Source organism: Macaca mulatta, chromosome 3 (genome assembly GCF_049350105.2).
Source record: "Macaca mulatta isolate MMU2019108-1 chromosome 3, T2T-MMU8v2.0, whole genome shotgun sequence".
NCBI classification, from domain to species: Eukaryota; Metazoa; Chordata; class Mammalia; order Primates; family Cercopithecidae; genus Macaca; species Macaca mulatta.
Window position 1 is genome coordinate 164,852,482 of NC_133408.1, and position 26,145 is coordinate 164,878,626.

Genomic DNA, 26,145 nt, shown 5'->3' on the forward strand with positions numbered 1-26,145 from the left:
GCTTTATTATTTATCTATAATCTTAATTCCTTGATTACATTATCTATAGTTATGCCTTGTGTAAACCCACAGAACTTAGGCTCTTAATACACATTTACTAATTTCTCTAATTTTTCTCTCTGCTTTGAAATTAAGAAATTACACAATTTGTAATTTTTGGAACTTTAATGTTCTAATCCATCCATCCATTCATTTTCCATGAGATCATAATGTATGTATTACTCTGTTCATTTTCTTTAATCCTTTATTTTGCTGAACAATATCTTGTGAGCATCACTGTGTCAACTAATAGCAACATTTTATCACATAAAATACTGCAACTTATATAATCCTCTATTTTAAATTACCTGGACTGTTTCCAAAGATTCCCTATGCACAACACAACCAAATAAAACAAACTCAAATTTTTAGATTTTCTTATTAGCACATTTCTTATATGCTTGTTTATTTTCTGAGGATATATACATTTTGGATGTATACATTTTTTAAAAAGTATTTTTCTGAGGGGACATTTTGCTAAATAACTCTTCAGAAATATTGTTCAAATTTATGCTTCTAAAAGGATTAATTAACCAATCTTTAATTTTTTTCTCAAAAATGAAACTGTTGTTTTTAGTTTATAGTTAATTGCATAAGTGATTTTTGGATTTTTGAATGAAACTTGTTCTTTGTTTAATTTTTATTCTTTCACATATAAAATTGTGTTTATCTCATTCATGTGTCATTCTACTGTAGCTATCCTTTTCATTTTGTTTATTTATTTATTTATTTATTTATTTATTTATTTTTGAGACGGGGTCTCACTCTGTCGCTCAGACTGGAGTTCAGTGGTGTGATCTTGGCTCACTGCAAATCCCAGGTTCACGCCATTTTCCTGCCTCAGCCTCCCGAGTAGCTGGGACTACAAGCGCCCGCCACCACGCCTGGCTAATTTTCTTATTATTTAGTAGAGACGGGGCTGGTCTCAAACTCCTGACCTCGTGATCTGCCCACCTTGGCCTCCCAAGGTGCTAGGATTACAGGCATGCGTCATTGCGCCCAATGCTATCTTTTTCTAATTGATTTATTAGAACTACTGACATTAAGGAGGTTAGCATTTGTCATTGATGAAGATCATAATGATGATATTTTGGAGTTATTAGCCTTTTTACTTTTTCTTTCACATATACTGAAAACTTTTGTTAAATTTTGTTTGCATTTAACTTTTAATGAGATGTATTTAGAAAATTCGTCCACTTTGATCATTTTTCTATTACTGTTAATGTTGGCCAGTTCCTATATTTTGGGTCTTATTCATAGAATTTCTACTTGAAATACAGTGGAAGAAATAGTTCTACTTTTTAAAATGATTAACCAAATATATTTTGTTTTTTATATATGCATGTATTACATATATTTATATTTAAAGTTCTAGATTATCTATAAAGACATATAGAAACCTTTGTCTTACAATTCAGTTTAATTGAGTATATGCCATGTTGTAGCAATTTGACAGTAAGTTTAAACTTCCCGGAAAAGGTTAGAAGTCAAGGTTAATGAATAGCAAATTAATGTAATATTAAAATGTTAGGAAAGCCCTGTAGAAAGTCATTCTAGACATTTTTTATGAACGATCAATTTTTCATTACATTCTTTAAGTGATTTCAGTACGTTTTTGGTACAAAACCAACTGCTTTTCTTAATATTTGCCAGAAGATGGTGCTATATTAATAAAGTATAATCTTTTCAGTGTTCTAGGAAATACAGATAAATATTGTCAAAGTTTTAAAATAAAAGCAGCTCCTAAGGCTTGACAAATAACTCTCTAATGATATGCTCATTTTATATGCCTGTATCTTAAAAAGAAAAGTTGGTTATGCATTTGAAGGTGAAAGGAATAAAAAGTATCATTTTTTGCTCATATTTTAATTATTTTTTTCTTTTCAAGTCATAAGACAATTTGGGTATAGGAAAAGCTGCTCATTCGTGGTTTATAAAACTAGAGCTATGTAACAAATTTGAAATAATTCTGAAGTCGTATGCTCATACAATACATACGCATACACACACAATAACTTCTGTGCTGGGTCTGAAAAAATGGAACAAAATAAAACAAAACTTAAAATTGTGATGATTCTATGTAACTAACCACAAAAGTAGCTTGTATATTTATAATTTTTTATATTTAAAAATGGTCAATTAACATTCATCCCAGAGGCATGTTTACATTGCATTTTATTTACAGCAAGATGTAGTCGTTCATTAGAAGTCCTGCAAGCATTTCTTCAACCACTGATTTGATGTCATTAAATATAGATGTCTTTTAAAAGGCAGTAAATTTAGTATAAAGGGAAATGCCTTAATGCGTGCTAATAATGGCACTTTGTTCAGCATAAAGAATGAACCTTAATAAACCCCTTTCCTTCTCTATTGTCCTGGCTCCAGAATATTTTAATGAGTAGCAACAGGAGCTCAGCAACCACGAAGGCCTCTTAACTTGACTGTAATTGTGTCTAATAAGTAGACAGACCAGAACATTCATCAAAAGTTCAATTGAGGTATTCAACATTACCTTACCAATTCTCACTAAAGACCGGGAAACAAATTGTGTGTTTTGAACTTGTCCATGAGGCAATGGTTTAGGTTGTGTGGGGAAGAACGAACCATGGACATAATATAAAACTTTACTAATGAACAGAAATAGCATTGGTACATAGGTTACTTTGTTTTATTTTTGATGTGATCCTTTCAGTGCCTTCCAAGTCTATACAAATACATAGTTGAGCAACAGTTCACCTTTTTTTTTCTTTTACTTTAAGTTCTGAGATACATGTGCAGAATGTGCAGGTTTGTTACATAGGGATACATGTGCCACAGTGGTTTGCTGCACCCATTAACCCGTCATCTAGGTTTTAAGCCCCGCATGCATTAGGTATTTGTCCTAATGCTCTCCCTCCCCTTGCCCTCCACCTCCCCAGCAGGCCCTGGTGTGTGATGTTCGCCTCTCTTTGTCCATATGTTCTCATTGTTCAACTCCCACTTAGAGTGAGAACATGCGGTGTTTGGTTTTCTGTTCCTGTGTTAGTTTGCTGAGAATGATGGTTTCCAGCTTCATCCATGTCCCTGCAAAGGATATGAACTCGTTCTTTTTTAGGCTGCACTCTCTTTATAGTACATAGCTGGATAGTTATTCATTATGTTTATTGAGTTCCTTCTATGGACAGAATATCTTTAAAGTATTCAGAACTAAAGGAGGCATTTACAAGTAAATAGAAAGCAATGCTTTTGAGAAATAGCCATTTAATTAGCGAGACTGAATAAACATATTCAGGCAAGCAGTAACAAAAAAACCCCCTACATTTTATAGGACTAAGTAATATAATGTAAAATAATTGTGGGATTGATTTCTGACCAATGCTTTTGTTAGATTTTTTTTAAAGAAAAGCCTAAATATGCTGTTTAAGACTGATAAAAATCTTACTATGTAGATACTATTATCTTTACTTTTTGATAAATGAAGAAACTAAATCCTATAGAGGTTGACAAAGCTACCCACTCACACAGCTAATAGGCCATGGGGCAGGAATTGGATTCAGATCCATTCTGTCTCCAGAGCCTGAGCACTCTCCACTATGCTGAACAGAACTCCAAAACCCTTTCAAGACACACCTGGCTCCAAGCTGAGCTCACACTCATTTTGTCTGTCTCCTAAAGTGAAATTTTAGGTTGCCTGTCTTGACTCTCTTCAGATAAAAATCCCTCAGAAATTTTTCAGAGTCAGAGTTGAGATTGATTTCTGTGATTCCTTTGTCACTGTGAAAAGAGATTAGGGCTGAAAGAAAAGTGACTCATATGATGGCTCATGTTCACTGCAGCATGACTGGCAGCTTCTAGAACAGAAAAACAGACTTCTCCTTTTCTTTGGGGAGTAAGCAGCACAAGGAAATTTTATTCAGCAAAGCTGATGACAATTTTCCTTTCAATTGGACACTAATTCTCCCAGGAACACTGCATGGTAATATTCCTATGCCCACAAAATTTCAAGATAATCTTTTCGAAAAAAAAGTGCATTCTTTTTTTTTTTTTTTGCAACTGTTTACATTTTTTTATCTCATCTAATAATGCCTACAAAATTATATTACACTAGGCTTTTAGAAAAGAGAATTTGCTCTCTGAAGACTCTGAAAACGGAACAATGAAATATCCCTTCCTTTGATTCGACCCACTCCTTCTAGTATTACTGATTAAACAAGTTAGTTCTCAGTTGTCCTCAGATTGTATATGTGATGTGAAATTTCTTTAGAATTTACTAGTTTGTTGATTATTTTTAAATGGATATATTATTATTAGAAAGTGTCTTATTTATTTTATCTAGATTACTAGTTTTGATTCCTAGTTTCTAATTGATGAAGCCAAAACCAGGTTCAGGTAATAATTCATGATTACTCTAGAAACCACATCTAAGTCATTGACCAAACTATCTGTTAATCAAGTTATAGTTAAGAAATGCAGAGGCTTTGCAAGTTGTGAATAAATCTGTATTGAAGATAGTAACTCTGAGGAGTTGAAACAAAACTTTGGAGTCAGATAAAACTGAGCACAAGTCACAGTGATAAGTTAGATGTTACTTAAATTCCCTCAGCTTTGTTTTCTTCTGATCAGTTTCTCTAAAGACTTTTCATAAAAATTAAATGGGATTACATATGTGTGTGGGGGGATTGTATCTACATTATTTAGCTTACTATTTGGTACTTAGTAAGTGCTCAAATGGTAACTTGTTGTTTTACTTTTTTTTCTTTTGATGTTTTTCAAGTCTTCATCCCAAGTCCTTTCATTAAAGATATGCTCAGTTTCTTACATTACATAGAGCATGGCCAATTATCTATTGTCATGATAATGCTGTGTAACAAACAACTAAAACATTCAGTGACATACAGCAATAGATGTTTTTGCTTACGAGGTCTTGATTTGGTGACCTAGTCTGGGCAGAATGCATTTCTATTGCTGGGAACAGGATTGTTTAAGACTATTTCACTTGGGTCATCTTGTCTCTGATTCACATGTTCTCTCAACCTTCAGCTAATCCATCTTGGGCTGGTTCTTTTTCAAGAAAGAGTATGAGGAAGTGTGCAAGGTTATTGAGACTGAGGTTTGGATGGCCAAATTCTCTACCTCATGAAGGAAGAAGCTGAAAAGTCACAGGATAAGAGATGTGGACAGAGAAAATGATAGAGAATTGGGGCTATTTTTTACAATTAATCTTCCATAAAGATAAGAAGATGAGGTGGGACTTCTTCAAGAAGATGTTTTAGTAGGGTTCTTCAGAGAGACAGAACTAATAATATATATTGTGACCATATATATTGTTTATATCTTATACATTATTGGTTCTGTCTCTCTGGAGAACACTGTTTAATAAAATATTTCTTTGAAGAAGTCCCTTTTTCTTAGCCACCTCATTTTACAGATAGACAGATAGAGATAGAGATATAGGAGAGGGGATTTATTAGGGGAATTTGCTTAGGTGATTATGGAGGCTGAGAAGTACCATAATAGGCTGTCTGCAAGCTGGAGATCCAGGGAAGATGGTGGCTTGGGCAAGTCCAAGTTCAGAAGCCTCAGAACCAGGAAAGCCAATGGTGTAGCTCTCAGGCTGAAGCTGAAGGCCTGAGAACCTGGGAGAGCATTGGTGCCAATTCCAGAGTTCAATGGATGGAGGACCTGGAGTTCTGATGTTCAAAGGCAGGAAAAAAGGGTGTCCTGGCTCCAGGAGAGAGAACAAGAGAGGGAGGGAGAGAGAGAGAGAAAGGGGGGGGGGTGGGGAGAGAGAGAGAGAGAGAGAGAGAGAGATAAAATTTGCCTTTTCTCCACCCTTTTTGTTCTATTCCAGCCCTCAGCCAAGTAGAATGGATGGTACTTGCTCATATTGGGTGAGGATGGATCTTCCTTACTCAGTCTACTGATTTAAAAACGAATCTCTTCTGGAAACATCTTGACAGACATTCCCAGAAATAATGATTTTACAGCTATCTGAGTATGCCTTTGTCTAGTCAAGCTGACACTTGAAATTAACCATTATAGATGCTAATCAGTTTTTTGACATTTTTAAACATCTATTACTTTGGAGTTCTCATGACTTTTAGCTCCAGAATTATTAGAAGGAATTACTATTTTATATAAATAATAATAATAATAGCTAATCATTATTGACTAAATACTATGTGTTAGATATATTGGTGTTTCACATGCTTTTTCTTATTTAAATTTCACAGTGGTTCTTCAAAGTTTATTGTTGTCATCTCTATTTTAGAGGATAGTGAGTCTTAGAGACATAAATTGTGTATGCATGGTCAGATGGCTAGTAAGTAACAGAATCAAGATTTGAAGCCAGGTTGGTTAGACTATAGAAATTGCTCTGCAAAGGAGCTTGCAGCAAGGCGAGATTGCCCCACTGTACTCCAGCCTGGGCAACAGAGTGAGACTCCGTCTCAAAAAAAGAAAGAAAAAAAAAAGTAAACAAAAAATAAAGAAATTGCTCTCATTACTACTACAGGGGAGGCGGAGCAAGATGGCCGAATAGGAACAGCTCCAGTCTCCAACTCCCAGCGCGAGCGACACAGAAGACCGGTGATTTCTGCATTTTCAACTGAGGTACTGGGTTCATCTCACTGGGGAGTGCCGGACGATCGGTGCTGGTCAGCTGCTGCAGCCCGACCAGTGAGATCTGAAGCAGGGCGAGGCATCGCCTCACCTGGGAAGCGCAAGGGGGAAGGGAATCCCTTTTCCTAGCTGGGGAACTGAGACACACAACACCTGGAAAATCGGGTAACTCCCACCCTAATACTGCGCTTTAAGCAAACAGGCACACCAGGAGATCATATCCCACACCTGGCCGGGAGGGTCCCACACCCACGGAGCCTCCCTCATTGCTAGCACAGCAGTCTGTGATCTACCGGCAAGGCAGCAGCGAGGCTGGGGGAGGGGCGCCCGCCATTGCTGAGGCTTAAGTAGGTAAACAAAGATGCTGGGAAGCTCGAACTGGGTGGAGCTCACAGCAGCTCAAGGAAACCTGCCTGTCTCTGTAGACTCCACCTCTGGGGACAGGGCACAGTAAACAATAACAAAGGCAGCCGAAACCTCTGCAGACGCAAACGACTCTGTCTGACAGCTTTGAAGAGAGCAGTGGATCTCCCAACACGGAGGTTGAGATCTGAGAAGGGACAGACTGCCTGCTCAAGTGGGTCCCTGACCCCTGAGTAGCCTAACTGGGAGACATCCCCCACTAGGGGCAGTCTGACACCCCACACCTCACAGGGTGGAGTACACCCCTGAGAGGAAGCTTCCAAAGCAAGAATCAGACAGGTACACTCGCTGTTCAGAAATATTCTATCTTCTGCAGCCTCTGCTGCTGATACCCAGGCAAACAGGGTCTGGAGTGGACCTCAAGCAATCTCCAACAGACCTACAGCTGAGGGTCCTGACGGTTAGAAGGAAAACTATCAAACAGGAAGGACACCTACACCAAAACCCCATCAGTACATCACCATCATCAAAGACCAGAGGCAGATAAAACCACAAAGATGGGGAAAAAGCAGGGCAGAAAAGCTGGAAATTCAAAAAATAAGAGCGCATCTCCCCTGGCAAAGGAGCACAGCTCATCGCCAGCAACAGATCAAAGCTGGACGGAGAATGACTTTGACGAGATGCGAGAAGAAGGCTTCAGTCCATCAAATTTCTCAGAGCTAAAGAAGGAATTACGTACCCAGCGCAAAGAAACTAAAAATCTTGAAAAAAAAGTGGAAGAATTGATGGCTAGAGTAATTAATGCAGAGAAGGTCATAAACGAAATGAAAGAGATGAAAACCATGACACGAGAAATACATGACAAATGCACAAGCTTCAGTAACTGACTCGATCAACTGGAAGAAAGAGTATCAGCGATTGAGGATCAAATGAATGAAATGAAGCGAGAAGAGAAACCAAAAGAAAAAAGAAGAAAAAGAAATGAACAAAGCCTGCAAGAAGTATGGGATTATGTAAAAAGACCAAATCTACGTCTGATTGGGGTGCCTGAAAGTGAGGGGGAAAATGGAACCAAGTTGGAAAACACTCTTCAGGATATCATCCAGGAGAACTCCCCCAACCTAGTAGGGCAGGCCAACATTCAAATCCAGGAAATACAGAGAACGCCACAAAGATACTCCTCGAGAAGAGCAACTCCAAGACACATAATTGCCAGATTCACCAAAGTTGAAATGAAGGAAAATATCTTAAGGGCAGCCAGAGAGAAAGGTTGGGTTACCCACAAAGGGAAGCCCATCAGACTAACAGCAGATCTCTCCGCAGAAACTCTCCAAGCCAGAAGAGAGTGGGGGCCAATATTCAACATTCTTAAAGAAAAGATTTTAAACCCAGAATTTCATATCCAGCCAAACTAAGTTTCATAAGTGAAGGAGAAATAAAATCCTTTACAGATAAGCAAATGCTTAGAGATTTTGTCACCACTAGGCCTGCCTTACAAGAGACCCTGAAGGAAGCACTCAACATGGAAAGGAACAACCGGTACCAGCCATTGCAAAAACATGCCAAAATGTAAAGACCATCGAGGCTAGGAAGAAACTGCATCAACTAACGAGCAAAATAACCAGTTAATAGCATAATGGCAGGATCCAGTTCACACATAACAATCTTAACCTTAAATGTAAATGGACTAAATGCTCCAATTAAAAGACACAGACTGGCAAACTGGATAAAGAGTCAAGACCCATCAGTCTGCTGTATTCAGGAGACCCATCTCACACGCAGAGACACACATAGGCTCAAAATAAAGGGATGGAGGAAGATTTACCAAGCAAATGGAGAACAAAAAAAAGCGGGGGTTGCAATACTAGTCTCTGATAAAACAGACTTTAAACCATCAAAGATCAAAAGAGACAAAGAAGGCCATTACATAATGGTAAAGGGATCAATTCAACAGGAAGAGCTAACTATCCTAAATATATATGCACCCAATACAGGAGCACCCAGATTCATAAAGCAAGTCCTTAGAGACTTACAAAGAGACTTAGACTCCCATACAATAATAATGGGAGACTTCAACACTCCACTGTCAACATTAGACAGATCAACGAGACAGAAAGTTAACAAGGATGTCCAGGAATTGAACTCATCTCTGCAGCAAGCAGACCTAATAGACATCTATAGAACTCTCCACCCCAAATCAACAGAATATACATTCTTCTCAGCACCACATCGTACTTACTCTAAAATCGACCACGTAATTGGAAGTAAAGCACTCCTCAGCAAATGTACAAGAACAGAAATTATAACAAACTGTCTCTCAGACCACAGTGCAATCAAACTAGAACTCAGGACTAAGAAACTCAATCAAAACCGCTCAACTACATGGAAACTGAACAACTTGCTCCTGAATGACTACTGGGTACATAACGAAATGAAGGCAGAAATAAAGATGTTCTTTGAAACCAATGAGAACAAAGATACAACATACCAGAATCTCTGGGACACATTTAAAGCAGTGTGTAGAGGGAAATTTATAGCACTAACTGCCCACAAGAGAAAGCAGGAAAGATCTAAAATTGACACTCTAACATCGCAATTAAAAGAACTAGAGAAGCAAGAGCAAACACATTCGAAAGCTAGCAGAAGGCAAGAAATAACTAAGATCAGAGCAGAACTGAAGGAGATAGAGACACAAAAAACTCTCCAAAAAATCAATGAATCCAGGAGTTGGTTTTTTGAAAAGATCAACAAAATTGACAGACCGCTAGCAAGACTAATAAAGAAGAAAAGAGAGAAGAATTAAATCGACGCAATAAAAAATGATAAAGGGGATATCACCACCGACCCCACAGAAATACAAACTACTATCAGAGAATACTATAAACACCTCTATGCAAATAAACTGGAAAATCTAGAAGAAATGGATAATTTCCTGGACACTTACACTCTTCCAAGACTAAACCAGGAAGAAGTTGAATCCCTGAATAGACCAATAGCAGGCTCTGAAATTGAGGCAATAATTAATAGCCTACCAACCAAAAAAAGTCCAGGACCAGATGGATTCACAGCTGAATTCTACCAGAGGTACAAGGAGGAGTTGGTACCATTCCTTCTAAAACTATTCCAATCAATAGAAAAAGAGGGAATCCTCCCTAACTCATTTTATGAGGCCAACATCATCCTGATACCAAAGCCTGGCAGAGACACAACAAAAAAAGAGAATTTTAGACCAATATCCCTGATGAACATCGATGCAAAAATCCTCAATAAAATACTGGCAAACCGGATTCAGCAACACATCAAAAAGCTTATCCACCATGATCAAGTGGGCTTCATCCCTGGGATGCAAGGCTGGTTCAACATTCGCAAATCAATAAACATAATCCAGCATATAAACGCAACCAAAGACAAGAACCACATGATTATCTCAATAGATGCAGAAAAGGCTTTTGACAAAATTCAACAGCCCTTCATGCTAAAAACGCTCAATAAATTCGGTATTGATGGAACGTACCTCAAAATAATAAGAGAGATTTATGACAAACCCACAGCCAATATCATACTGAATGGGCAAAAACTGGAAAAATTCCCTTTGAAAACTGGCACAAGACAGGGATGCCCTCTCTCACCACTCCTATTCAACAGAGTGTTGGAAGTTCTGGCTAGGGCAATTAGACAAGAGAAAGAAATCAAGGGTATTCAGTTAGGAAAAGAAGAAGTCAAACTGTCCCTGTTTGCAGATGACATGATTGTATATTTAGAAAACCCCATTGTCTCAGCCCAAAATCTCCTTAAGCTGATAAGCAACTTCAGCAAAGTCTCAGGATACAAAATTAATGTGCAAAAATCACAAGCATTCTTATACACCAGTAACAGACAAACACAGAGCCAAATCATGAATGAACTTCCATTCACAATTGCTTCAAAGAGAATAAAATACCTAGGAATCCAACTTACAAGGGATGTAAAGGACCTCTTCAAGAAGAACTACAAACCACTGCTCAGTGAAATAAAAGAGGACACAAACAAATGGAAGAACATACCATGCTCATGGATAGGAAGAATCAATATCGTGAAAATGGCCATACTGCCCAAGGTAATTTATAGATTCAATGCCATCCCCATCAAGCTACCAATGAGTTTCTTCACAGAATTGGAAAAAACTGCTTTAAAGTTCATATGGAACCAAAAAAGAGCCCGCATCTCCAAGACAATCCTAAGTCAAAAGAACAAAGCTGGAGGCATCACGCTACCTGACTTCAAACTCTACTACAAGGCTACAGTAACCAAAACAGCATGGTACTGGTACCAAAACAGAGATATAGACCAATGGAACAGAACAGAGTCCTCAGAAATAATACCACACATCTACAGCCATCTGATCTTTGACAAACCTGAGAGAAACAAGAAATGGGGAAAGGATTCCCTATTTAATAAATGGTGCTGGGAAAATTGGCTAGCCATAAGTAGAAAGCTGAAACTGGATCCTTTCCTTACTCCTTATACGAAAATTAATTCAAGATGGATTAGAGACTTAAATGTTAGACCTAATACCATAAAAATCCTACAGGAAAACCTAGGTAGTACCATTCAGGACATAGGCATGGGCAAAGACTTCATGTCTAAAACACCAAAAGCAACGGCAGCAAAAGCCAAAATTGACAAATGGGATCTCATTAAACTAAAGAGCTTCTGCACAGCAAAAGAAACTACCATCAGAGTGAACAGGCAACCTGCAGAATGGGAGAAAATTTTTGCAATCTACTCATCTGACAAAGGGCTAATATCCAGAACCTACAAAGAACTCAAACAAATTTACAAGAAAAAAACAAACAACCCCATCAAAAAGTGGGCAAAGGATATGAACAGACATTTCTCAAAAGAAGACATTCATACAGCCAACAGACACATGAAAAAATGCTCATCATCACTGGCCATCAGAGAAATGCAAATCAAAACCACAGTGAGATACCATCTCACACCAGTTAGAATGGTGATCATTAAAAAGTCAGGAAACAACAGGTGCTGGAGAGGATGTGGAGAAATAGGAACACTTTTACACTGTTGGTGGGATTGTAAACTAGTTCAACCATTATGGAAAACAGTATGGCGATTCCTCAAGGATCTAGAACTAGATGTACCATATGACCCAGCCATCCCATTACTGGGTATATACCCAAAGGATTATAAATTATGCTGCTATAAAGACACATGCACACGTATGTTTATTGCAGCACTATTCACAATAGCAAAGACTTGGAATCAACCCAAATGTCCATCAGTGACAGATTGGATTAAGAAAATGTGGCACATATACACCATGGAATACTATGCTGCCATCAAAAAGGATGAGTTTGTGTCCTTTGTAGGGACATGGATGCAGCTGGAAACCATCATTCTTAGCAAACTATCACAAGAACAGAAAACCAAACACCACATGTTCTCACTCATAGGTGGGAACTGAACAATGAGATCACTTGGACTCAGGAAGGGGAACATCACACACAGGGGCCTATCATGGGGAGGGGGGAGGGGGGAGGGATTGCATTGGGAGTTATACCTGATGTAAATGACGAGTTGATGGGTGCTGACGAGTTGATGGGTGCAGCACACCAACATGGCACAAGTATACATATGTAACAAACCTGCACATTATGCACATGTACCCTACAACTTAAAGTATAATAATAATAAATAAATTAAAAAAAAAAAGAAATTGCTCTCAAATACCCCTCTTTATTAATTTTATTTATTGGCTCTTGCATGTGTTGGCTAAAAGAAAGAAAGAAGCAAACACTGACTAGTTAGGTAATTTTTACTTTGTATTAAATACAAATAAATTAGTTCATGTCAGAAGCAATAATTTTGAGACATAATTATTTTATGTCTAATTACCACACAAGGTAAGCTGGAAAATACCTTGGGGGCTCTTTCTTACCTTCCACCTTCCGAGCCTGTGTTCTAATTGGTAGCCCTGCTTCCATGGCAGAATTAACCAATTAGCTAAGTTTCCATCCAGCTTCTTGCTAAAATGTCAGAACTAAAACAGGATTCATTTAAAGGCACACAATAGTAAATGTTGTCTATTTAAAATAAGGCACTATAGCATATATTTTTATTTAGACGACATAAATGATTGTTATCCTTGAAATTTTAACAGGTTCTTAGTATTTTCCTCATTTTATTAAGTGTTGTGATGTGTAAAATCAGCTGAGTCATGGAGGCATTTTTGGAGAGTTTCTGAGCACATGAAATCACCTTCACACAGAATAAAAATAATCAGCTTGGATGTATATGCACAATATGTAAATAGACAGGATAATTGTTAATCTAAATAACCTTCAAATCATCCTTGGTTTCTCTCTGTTTGATTTCCATTGCCTCTCCCCCTCCTTCTGGTGCCATTTTCTTACTATTTGTTTGTAAATCTATATATACACTCTCTTTAATTTTTCCTCCTTTTTTTCCATTGTCCCTGCCCCTGTCTTGGTTTTGATTTTCATGATCTTTCTTTTAGGATGATGCAATAATGTTCTATAAGATTTTCTTGTTTTTAGTGCCTCTTGTCTCTTCTTGTCTTTACTGCCTCACCAATGGTGACTCTAATTAAAATATCCCCAATTTTTCTATTTTAACATGGCTTTAAGTACTCTTATTACTGATTAGACTCATTTTTCTAAAACTGTCCCTCAGATATTAGGTATCCTGCAAAGGTATGTCTGATGGAAAAAATCCCTTTTCCAGCACAATCAACTTTTGGCGACAATAGGACAGGGCCAGGGAAGTAGAACTAGGAAAGGAAACAATGACCTGATATATAATTCTAATTAGGTATACAAGGTATTGACTGTCACTTGCCATACCGTGATGGAGGGAACAGATGCATGCTGTAAGTCAGGTGAGCTGGAGATTAAATCAGGGAAAATGTAGTACTTCTGCATAGGAATTATGCAGTGGTCTAGAAAGAGTCAGCAGGAGAGGCAACAGGCAAATGGTATCAAAGTTGCTTTCCCCAAAACCTTAATGAAAAGCTATGAAATTTCTTTGAAGATCACACACGCACACACGCACACACACGAAGGCTGGTACATCATACTGGATGGTTCTGTGCTATGTGTATGTGATCAGGTCTCCATTCACTACTGGCTTCTTAGAGTGGTTCACTCATCAATTCTGTTCATTTGATTTCAGTAGGGGAGTCGTGTATGTGGAATTTCTTTCCCATTCTTTTTTTTTTTTTTTTTTTTTGAGACGGAGTCTGGCTCTGTCGCCCAGGCTGGAGTGCAGTGGCGCGATCTCGGCTCACTGCAAGCTCCGCCTCCCAGGTTCACGCCATTCTCCTGCCTCAGCCTCCCGAGTAGCTGGGACTACAGGCGCCCACAACCGCGCCCGGCTAATTCTTTTTTTTGTATTTTTAGTAGAGACGGGGTTTCACCGTGGTCTCGATCTCCTGACCTTGTGATCCGCCCGCCTCGGCCTCCCAAAGTGCTGGGATTACAGGCGTGAGCCACCGCGCCCGGCCTTTGGATGTGTGCATCATCTGTAATTTTCAAAGAGAATTCCTAATTGTTCATTGAGGTTCTGTGGAGCTCAACTTTAGTACTGTCTTTTATACTGTTGGTGATTTTAGTACAGAATATCAAAATTTGGTTTGGCGATATTTATTTATTATTCATTTATTTTTGAGGCAGAGTCTTGCTCTGTCACCCAGTCTGGAGTGCAGTGGCATGATCTCGGCTCATGGCAACCTCTGCCTCCTGGGTTCAAGCAATTCTCCTGCCTCAGCATCCCGAGTTGCTGGGACTACAGGTGCCCACCATAATGCCCGGCTAATTTTTGTATTTTTAGTAGAGACGGGGTTTCACCATGCTGGCCAGACTGGTCTTGAACTCCTGACCTCATGATCCGCCTGCCTTGGCCTCCCAAATGCCTGGGATTACAGGAGTGAGTCACTGTGCCTGTCAAGGTGATATATATTTAAAGCTTAAAAACATCCATGTACTTTGACCCCAAAGTCTACTTCTAATAATTTATCCTATGAAAGTAATTGAAGATGTTTACAAATATATACAAATAAGACATTTACCACAGCATTATGAACTAAATAAATTTTGGGGAAATTTAATTTAATTAAGATTTTGGGAAATAGCTTGAATATACAACAGTATGGAATTGGTTAAATGAATGTTGGTTCACCTAGCACTGGACAACCATTAAAATTTATATTATAGGATATTTAACTCTAGAGGGGGAAATAATCATAAAGCTTTGTTATGAACATAAAAGAGCAGATTAAACAACTGTATTTTTGTGAGAATTTAAATATATATGTATATACATGAAGAATCCTGAAAGTCTATATACAAAAATGTTCTTAGTGATTATCATTGTGGGTGAGATTATCCAAAATATTAATTTTCTTCTTGATGTTTTTCTATATTTGAAAATATTCCTCAGGGTTTACATTTGCAACCAAAAGAAAACCTATATGTTTTATGTTTTAAATTATTGATTAACGTTTTATGTTATCTTCGTAATGAATATATTTTTTTCTTTGCTTGGGCTTATTTATTGATTTTGATGAAGAATTGTTTTCTTTTACAACATATCTCTGTGTTACTACTAATTAGTTGAATGACAGTACCACCTTTTAATTATTAACACAATACATTTAAGTGGTAATATTAACATATGGCATTTAAGTAATACCATTAGATGGAAATTATTCCCAGAAAACACAAAGATGTCAGGAGTAAAGAAAAGCTACAGAAGAAGTCATAATAATGCTACAGAGGGCTTCTTAGCTAGCCTCCCAAGTCTCCCATCAATATCTGAAAAATCAATTTTCTTACTCTCAGATTTCTTCTAAGTCTTAACACTAAGACTGGTTTGAAACTGGATGAGTTCAGAGATTTTGGAGGATTACCTTATCAGAGTAAGTTTATCCAGTTGGTAATATGTGAATGTTTACAAAAGTGTATTTATAAAATTAAAATCATAAAACTGAACAGAAAAGTTTGCTATTTATGAATTTATAGACAAGTTATTAATTAACTCTGTTTATTCAGTTAGAATATTCACATGGGGAAACTTTCCAAGATAATTCTGGTCGTTCTCAGTGCCACTCCATTCAGCGGTGTCTTCCATACTTCCAGAAAATCTGTACAAACAAAGGAACAACAGCAAGGTAATTTTATCAGGTTATGATTGTGAGACGGGAAAATTCCCTTGACTCCCTCATGGGACTTGTGACTGGGGTGGCTTGTTTACTTGGCAGCCTCACTCAAACCCCTTCCAGGAGGAGGAGCACACAGATGAGCAGGTGCAGGAGCTGGGACAAGTGCCTTTGGGTGCTGGCAGGAAAAAACCCCATACCAAACCATGGCACAGTGTCTTGGGGTAGCCCACGACCTCTGGAGTCCCAGAGGGCATGTGTTACAAACAATGCTGTTTTAGCTTTGCTGTCTGCTGATTCCTTAAGTGTTAAACTGCTCAGTGACTAGTCAGTGTGATAGCCTTTTTGAGTTCTTGCACCCAGTGCATCCTGAGTTCTTGTCCAGCATCTAGGAAGAATCAGGTCACATGAATGGATTGAAGGGTGCCATATGTGTAGGACTCTATGGAGTGATGGAAGTGGTTCTTAGTGGGGTGGGGAGCTGGAAAAGGGATGGAGTGGGAAGATAATCTTCCCCTGGAGTTTGGCCATCCCTAGTCTCCAATGTCCAGCTGCCTATTCTTCTCTTGACATTCAGACACTTCTCTTCCCTTCTCTGCTGCACCACTCTGTTCCTCTGCCAGTAGAGTTTGGGGTTTTTAATGGGTACATGTTGGGGGGCATTGTGAACCAGGATGGTTTTGGAAAAGGCAACATTCAGGCAGGAAAACAGGAGTGCATGTTCTCATTTATGGCCACGGGTCCAGGCTTGACAGCAGAGCCCTCGCCAGAGACCCCACACTTTGCTGCCTAGTATTTCCCTGTCTCCTTTCTGTATCAATTGTAGTTACATCTAAAGATGTATTAAGCTTTGAAACACGGTTAGTGGTTTATAAGAGGAATCTGGAACTAAGACTGTGAGAATTGCAGGCAGCAAGAAAAAGCATGGCTGCAAAGGATGCTGTTCAATGTTCAACTTTACTAACTTTTCAGGAGACAGTTAAGAAAATAGCAAGATAACTATTAGATATGCAAAGTCACTGAAGTCACAGCTTCTGATAAATCCTTGATATTAAAGTATCTTTAAATAGATTTGAGAGGCAAGTCTGTATTTCTTTATAAATTTGGCTTAAACTACTCATTCAAACAATGTTTCTTAGAAATAGAAGAGTCAAATTAACATAACTGAATTCTTAAGTAGGTTAAACCAAGGTGTAATTATACATTACTATCAACACTTAAATCAAAATCCTAATTTGTTACATAAGGAAGCTTTATTAATTCTGGTAATATCTCATCATCCATGATTAACTTATCATATGAAAGTGATCAGACATACAATTATGCTAAACCCATAAAATGCTGGGTAAGTTTTCTTATTTTTATTATTCTCAGACATCAAAATGCAAAAGAAAATAAAATATTTTAAATTTTAGTATATCAAAGCATATAGTCTAATGTTTTTGTAACATTTTTGAACACTCATAATTGAAACTCATATTAAATAGGGAAATAACCATGGGTATCTAAACAAATTTTCATAGTACAAAGTTTAAAATACAAACGTCTTTATATTGTACTATAAATGACCATAGTTCTCTAGATATATGACCCATTAATGGTATCGTACCATGATATTCAAGTATTCAAGTAAGTGTTTATATGTACAGTGTTAGAAAACTAATCAAAATAATATAATGTTCATTCTTATGCAGACACAAGGTAAGATCCAGAAACCCTTCCAAAACTTCTTAAGACCAACCTATTCCATTATTTATTGAAGAGGAAAATTGTGAACTTCCAGTTTGGACTCCATATGGGTGAGTAGAGGCTATTAAATGGAATTAAAACTTTCATCAAACTGTAATCAAATGATATAAATTGCTAAAAATTATATAAGGAAGGTCAGAAGTCCCATTACACTCATTTTCCTTTTAAAGCTATAATATTAGTCTTTAATATTCAATAGCCTGCTAACAACAAGAAAAATTCATGAAACTAGTATGCATCTAGTATACTTGGGCTTAAGCAAGATTCTATGGCAAGCAACTCTCTCTGTTATTTCAGCATTTTCTCTACCACAACCAGCTTTGCCCTCCATGGTCCCTGCTGCCCTCCAGCTAGCTCATGCCACTTTTTAATATCCTCCCATGGGCACTGACACATTCTATTACCCATCATTCAATTAAAATTTAATCTAATGAGCTACCTTTACCTATAAGACTTAGTTGCCTATATAAAAAGGAAAAGCTTATAGATTATATTTCACATTTTTACAGGGAATAAATTGACAATAATTATACCATTTATATAATCATTAATGATTCTTTTTTTAAAAAGTCCAAATAGTGTCAGACCAAGAGGAAAGATGTTTTCATATATTCATTCATTTAATAGACACACACACACACACACACACACACACAGGAATTAAGTACCTAGTGTATATCGGGCCTAATGCTACTATTGAGAATGCATTGAGGAGAAAAACCACACTATTCCTGCCCTTCGGTAGCTCACTTTCTGGAGTGATAGAGGCATTAATCAAATAATATAAGAATAAACATGTAATTTATAACTGGGTTAAGTGCAATAACAAATAACTTAGTTGTGCTATGACGGGATATAATTGGATATTTGACCTCATTGGGGCATGATGGCTGAACTGAGAGAAGAATATGTAGATGTTCACTAGGCAAGGGAGGGGGATGGGGGAATGAAAATGGTCTAGGCAGAAGCATCAGAAAGGGCAAAATCCCTTTGAGGAGTGCATGTGTATGAATCACCACTGCTTCAAGCTCTCTGAGTTGGAGCCAGAGGTCATGGTGGCATTCTTTCCCTTTACATCCCACTGTTTTCCCATACATGGCACTAACTCACCAGCTTGGTCAATCAATCTATGCCATAAGTCTGAGGGGTCTTATGAGATGAAAAAAGCAAAGCAAAACAAAACAAACAATAAACAGAATAAGCCAAGTTATTTGTGAAGTAACTATGATAAATAAAATATGCAATTTCCTAGTTTCTTTAGTTAAATATCTTTAACAATTTAAGCACTTATAATGTGATTGTGATACTGATTATTTCTAATGATTTGGCAATAAATCAATTAGATGGTGTATTCTAAAAGATTTTTAAATTTCTGAAGCAAAGACCTATTTAACCTATATGGAATTTAGATATGATTGATAATATGATTATTAGCATACATCTTTTTGGATACTTAATATTGCTTTGACATTTTCACACATCGATTTCTTTGCATAAACAAGTTTTTATATAGAGAGCATAAAGAATAAAGAAAAAAGGTTAGAAAAGTTGTTCATTTTCTGACAAATTAGTTTTCTTTATCTGTTAAATGCTTTTTTTCTCTTTTGGAGCATTATGCTCCAAACAAATAGTAGAACTTGATAGTGATTATTCCCTCATGCCAGACCTGGAATGCTCTCTATCACAGTCCAACTGTCCACAGGGTCCAAGTCAGAAACCAAGGCATTTTAATCTTGAAAAGCAGGTAGTTTCTGGAAAAAGATAATCAGTAGTGATTCTTTATGCAAGATAAGAAAGATAGGAAAAAGAAAGAAAGAAAAAAACCACAAATGCTTCCACTCTGGAAATACTCTAGTGGACAGGCAGATGTTTCCATCTGGGATGTGTGCGTGTCTGTATCTATCTACATATCACTACATTTTCTGGTAGTGATATTATATGGAGTATCAATAACCTGCCATGTTATTTCTCACTATTACTACATATATTCCTTCTCCCTAGGAAAATAACATGGCAGATTATTGATACTACATAAATATCACTACTGGATACTATATTTATACTACATACAATATAACTTTCATCTTCTGGGTCTGAAGATAAAAGTGATAAACATAATTATTTTTACCCTAATCAATGTTTTATGTCTTACCAAAAAGTAAAACCACTTTACAGATAATAGCATGAAGTTCATGGCTGCCTCAGTTCTAATCCTAGGACATTGGTAAAATTATGTAATTCTTTTAAATATTTTAAATCTTTATCTGTAATATGGAGGTATTGCCTTATAGGGGAGTTGAGAGAATAAAATGATATAGGCTACATATACATACATATACGTAAATATATTTTTACATCTACAAAGTATTATATGATCATGTATAATATTAAATACTTTATAAAATATATATAGGTACGTATGCACAAATTTATGTTTCTGTACTTATCAAGGGCAATATAATGATGCTTAGAAAAAAGACAAAATCTGATATCATAATCAGATTAATAAGAATATTTTTGATTTCCCATCATAAGCCTTATGTAACCTAAAACATGGTGACACAAATTATCATCTACTACACCAAAAATATTCCCCGCTGTTTCTTGTACCGTTACTGCTTTTGGCTTGGAAACAGGTCCCTCATAGCCTTCCTCTCTGGGTTGCTCATGTATTCATGCTTTCTTGGCCCTGCTGTTTATTTCCTATTAGACAGCTGTCTCCCTGAACCCAGCAGTCTTTCATAGGGACTCCCACTGGCTTTTATCCCAATATTGGATCCAAACTCTACCATTTTTCCCTGGATTCTAACTGAAACCAGGCTGTCATTCCTAAGGAATCAGTGATAAAGGTTGGGATATAATGGAAAGGAAGAACAATATATAGAATGTTTTTCTCAGGTTCCCTTGTAAGTTCTGCTCCCTCCTTGTGGCTAGGGTTAGGAGGTTTTCTCTTCATTACATTCAAAATGTTGGTTACCTCCTTGCCCGAGAATCCTGGCCAAATCAAACTCTTACTTTTGAATAGAAAAAGACTTTCTACTTAGTCCTGCCTAAAGCTTGCTTCTTGAATACATCAATCTGATTTTTTCCAAGGTATTTGACTCTGGGAACATCTGTTCCCTTCAGGGGAAACCTCATACTGGACTCTGGGTGTATGGTCTGGTCATGTGGTTCTAACATGACAGTCACATAAAATCTGTTCAGCCAATCTTAAAAACACCATGTGTGTTAATCATAGCCAGGCCAGGTGTGGATTGCCAAGCTCAGTTCTGTTCATTTTCATTGTCTTCTCATTCCAGGTTAACCATGTTTTAGGATTATAGTAAATTATTTTGGCATACACCCCACAATGGATCATAAATTTAGATATGTTTAGGGGTTTGACAAATAATGTAAATGCAGAAGTCGTGTAGGACAATGGTTCTCAAAATGTAGTCCTGGCACCAGCAGCATCAACCTCAATCACCAGGGAACTTATAAAAATGCACATTTTCAGGCCCCACTGAACACCAAGCAGGTCAAACACTTGGGGAGGGGCCCAGTAATATGTTTTAACAATCCCCACTGGTGATTCTGACTCATGCTTAAGTTTGAGAACCACTGGTATCAAATAATGGGGAGTACTGGGTGACAGTAAACTAGAAAGTGCTAATGCATTTCTATGTTGAATCTAAGGTCAACAAACTGTGTTGCCCCAAACAAAATAAAAACACCACATCTGAGAGGACAATATATCCCAGGGAACATGAGTTTATGCACGCAGATTAAAAGGATTTGACACCTTTAATTTCTAGAATGCCTCAGATTTTATTTAGTTGGTTAAGTTTGAACTGTCTAGAAAACACCTTCCCTGTGGTTATCCATCTTGCTGTGTTCAATTATTTGCTCTCTAAATAGCATAGTCTTAACCATTCAGATCCTTTGGAGTCAATGGGACATTCTCATAAAATAAGAATAGTAGACCATATTTGCACATTCTGTGGAATAGAATGACCTGTCTCAATCAATTTTCTTATTGAATTGAAAATCTATAAAGCTCATAAAAAGTCTTGCTGAACATGTAGTCCAACATATTTGCTTTATAGACAAAGAAAATGAGATTGGGAGAGGCTGAGCAACATGCTGAAGATCAGTGAGTTGATGTAAAAGAGTTTATGTTTTGGTTAGCAGAAGAAATCAAATGCATATATATACTACACACTGGAAGAGCTATATTCTCTTTGAAATTAATATTCAAATTTATAAATTATGAGTATGCAACATATATGAAACAAAAATTCTCAATATAAATGCATATGTGAAATTATAATCAAGGCCAGGGTGAAAATTACTCAATCTTTATGAAAAAGGGGTATGTATGAGGAATTCTTTAAGTATTCCTATTATAATTAATACTTTTGAATATGTGCAGCATGCAGCATGACAAAATAACTCAATTTTATTTTCTGTCTTGATTCTTTTATCCATGGATCATATGTTAGAGTGCCATATATACTTGAAGCTCCTTTCACTAAATGACAGATTTATAAGAGAAGGGTTCTTGTTTGCCAGGTTCCTGTAGTATCCCACTTTCAAGAGTTCTTGGCACACCGTCAGTTTTCAATAAATAGTTGTTGAACAAATGGAAGTGAAGACAAGCTATTTATTTTTCCTGCCTACTCACATCCCTTTTTCTGAAATTATGCTCCTTTAGCCTTAGCTGAGTACACAGCAGAACCTGTATTTCAACCCTTTCCACGATGACTGATGGAATGCATACCTGAGAGAGCCTGGGATAAATATGGCCAATTACTTCCCTGTCTGGAAAATATGTAATTGGGACACAGAGGCTTCATGAGGCTGTGTTCAGCACTTGAACTGGGTGACTATTAGATTGACTATTTTCTGTGAATTTGTTATGGTCAAGTGATGATGAATCACTTCTAATCTCTCAGGTGCTAAGAATACTGCAGTCAATAAAATGTGCCTTTATGCTTGTATCTATAAGAATGTATAGATTATAAGAAATAATTCCATAAATCATGTTAAGAAGAAACTAGTGTTATGAAGAAAAATAAAGCAGGGTAAGATGATAAATTTTTCAGTAGGGCAGTTGGGGACCGACTCTGCGCTAGTAACATTTGATCAGAGACTTGAGTGAAGTGAGGAGCAAATCATATGGAGATTTGGAAGGATAATGATGTAGGCAGAAAAACATCAAGCGCAAACACTTGAAAGAACAAAGACTTGGTGGAGTGAAGTGAGTGAGATAGATTATGATAGGAGATGACACTAGAGACATATTCAGGAGTGGGATTGGAGTGCCAAAGTAAGGACTTCAGAAATTATTCTAAGAGCACTATTAAACATTCGAAAGTTTTAAAAAGAGGTGTGACTTATGTTGTGAAAAGGTGGTTCTGGTTGCTAAATAAATGGAAACAGAAACAAATTGAGGTGCTAATGCTGGTGAAGAATAAGATAATCGCTTAGATTTAGATGGCAGTGGTTGATACGGTTTGGCTCTGTGTCCCCACCCAAATCTCATGTCAAATTTTAATATCCAATGTTGAAAAGGGGCCTGGAGGGAGGAAATTGGATCATGGGGCAGACTTCTCCCTTGCTGTTTCATGATAGTGAGTGAGTTCTCATGAGATCAGTTTGTTTAAAAGTGTGTGGAACCTCCCCCTTTGCTCTCTTGCTCTCTCTCTCATGTTCTACCATATGAAGATGGTGCCTGCTTCGGCTTCTCCTTCTGCCAAGAGTGTAAGTTTCCTGGGGCCTTCCCAGAAGCAGAAGCCTGTACAGCTTGTAGAACCATGGGGGAAGTCTGCCCCATGATCCAATTTCCTCCCACCAGGCCCCTTTTTCAACTTTGGAGATTATAATTTGACATGAGATTTAGGTGGGGACATAGAGCCAAACCATATCAACTACTATCACCTAAATCTAAGCCATTATCTTATTCTTTACCAGCGTTAGCACCTTATTTTGTTTCTGTTTCCATTTATAAGCCACAGGGGTGGAGCTGCCCAAGTCTTTTGGAGGCCACCTTTTGCATCAGTGTGACCTGGATGTGAGGCATGGAGTCAAAGGAGATTATTTCAGAGCCTTAAGACTTAAAGACTGCTCTGCTGGGTTTCAGTCTTGCATGGAGTCTGTGGTCCCCTGGCTTTGGCCAATTTTTCTTTTTTGTAATGGGAGCATTTATTCAATGACTGTACCCCCATTGTATCTTAGAATTAATTAACTTTTAAAAACTATTTACAGATTCATAGGCAGAAAGGACTTGCCTTGTCTTAGATGAGACTTTGGACTTGGACTGTTGAGTTAATGCTGGAATAAGTAAAGAATTTGGGGGCTTGTTGGGAAGCCATGATTGTGTTTTGAAGTGTGAAAACGACATGAGATCTGAGAAGGGCCAGGCCCAGATTAATATGGTTTGGCTCTGTGTCCCCACACAAATCTCATGTCAAATTGTGATTCTCATTGTTGAAGGGGGACCTCGTGGTAGGAGATTAGATCATGGGGTGGACTTCCCTTTTGCTTTCACTGTTATATTGAGTGAATTATCATGAGATCTGGTTGTTTAAAACTGTGTAGCACCTCCCTCTTTGTTCTCACGCTCTCTCTCCTTTTCTGACATGTGAAGATGGTGCCTGCTTTTCTTTTGCCTTCTGCCATGATTGTAAGTTTCCTGAGGCTGCCTAGATCAGAAGTCTGTATAGCCTACAGAACTGTGAGACAATTAAACCTCTTTACTCCATAAATTACCCAGTTTCAGGTATGTCTATAGCAGTATGAGTATGGAATAATACAGTGGTTGATGTGCTAATGCCTACATTCAAGATATATTGTGAAAGTAGAGCTGAGAGGAACTGATGGTTTAGATGTGAGGTGTTAGCTAAATAGATTTACTGGGTAAATCTGCTAAGTGAATATGATGTCATTTATGGTAATGAGAACACTTGGGGAAAAACAAGTTAGCAGGAGGTTGAAGTGGGCAACAGAATCAAGAGTTTGGTTTTGGGCATGCCAAATTTAGGATTCCTATTAGACATGGAAACGAATATATTAAGTAGATACCAGGATATGTGTCTAGAGTTCAGCAGAGTGATTTATCAAGGCAGTTTTACTGGATTAGTGGAGACAAAAGGATGTTTGAGGTGAGTTCAAGAGAGAATAAGAAGAAAGGAAGTAAAGACAGTGGGTACAGACAATTGGTACAAAGAGTTTTTTTGAAAGGAGATGGAGAGAGGTTACAAGCCATAAGGGGATTGTTGGTCTAAATAATTTTTAAGATGGAATATTTTAAAACATTTTAACTTGAATATATGTACAACTATGGTAATAATTTTGAAGAGTATAGGAAAATGATGACACAGGAGAAAGGGAATAATTGTTAGACTGATATCCTTGAGAGGATATCCTTGAGATGAAGGGGTTGGCTATAGACAGGGAAAAATTCATCCACACTAACAAGAATGGAGTCAGTATATATGGGGACAGACACAGGATAGTTGGAGGACAGTTGGTCAGTATGATGATAGAGGAACATATGCTTTTCTGATTGCTTTTATTTTTTAGTGTAAGATGAGGTAAGTTCATCAGTTGAGAGTAAGATATGAGAAGGTGTTGGAGGTTTCTAGAGAGATGAGGTATAACATTGTCTTCTCCAAGTATGTAAGAGCAAATTAACTAGGAAAATATCTTGCGCACAAGAGAAGACTGAAGGAAGAATAAACCTAAAATCTAGAAAGAAGATCAAGTGTTACAAAAGAGACAGAGAGAGTAACCTTGGTTCTAGCCCCACAAAAGGCTCATTATACCATTTGCCATTGGCGATGTCTCTGTTGCATAAATCCATTTCCCCTCCCCGCGTTTTTTTTTCTGAAGCTATTTGAAAATAGCTTGCAATTATTATTGATTCTTGATGAAGATACTGCATAAAGATAGAAGATATTATTGTCATGTACTAATCAAACTGTATTTGGTTCCTGGCAATTCCTTTGAAGTCTTTAAAGCCTTTCCCACTTAGTGAAAATCATCACCTCATAAAGGCAGAAAAAAAAGTTAATTTTCATCCTTAGAATTACGTCCTGGAGGACACAGACTGAAGTTTACATCATTAAAAGGTGATTTTGAAGAACATGAGATCAGTCAGTGTCAATTTGTTTCCGAATCCCCTTTCCTCTCTATACTAGACAAAGATTCTACTGGCCCAGGAAGATGTAGAAAATTGG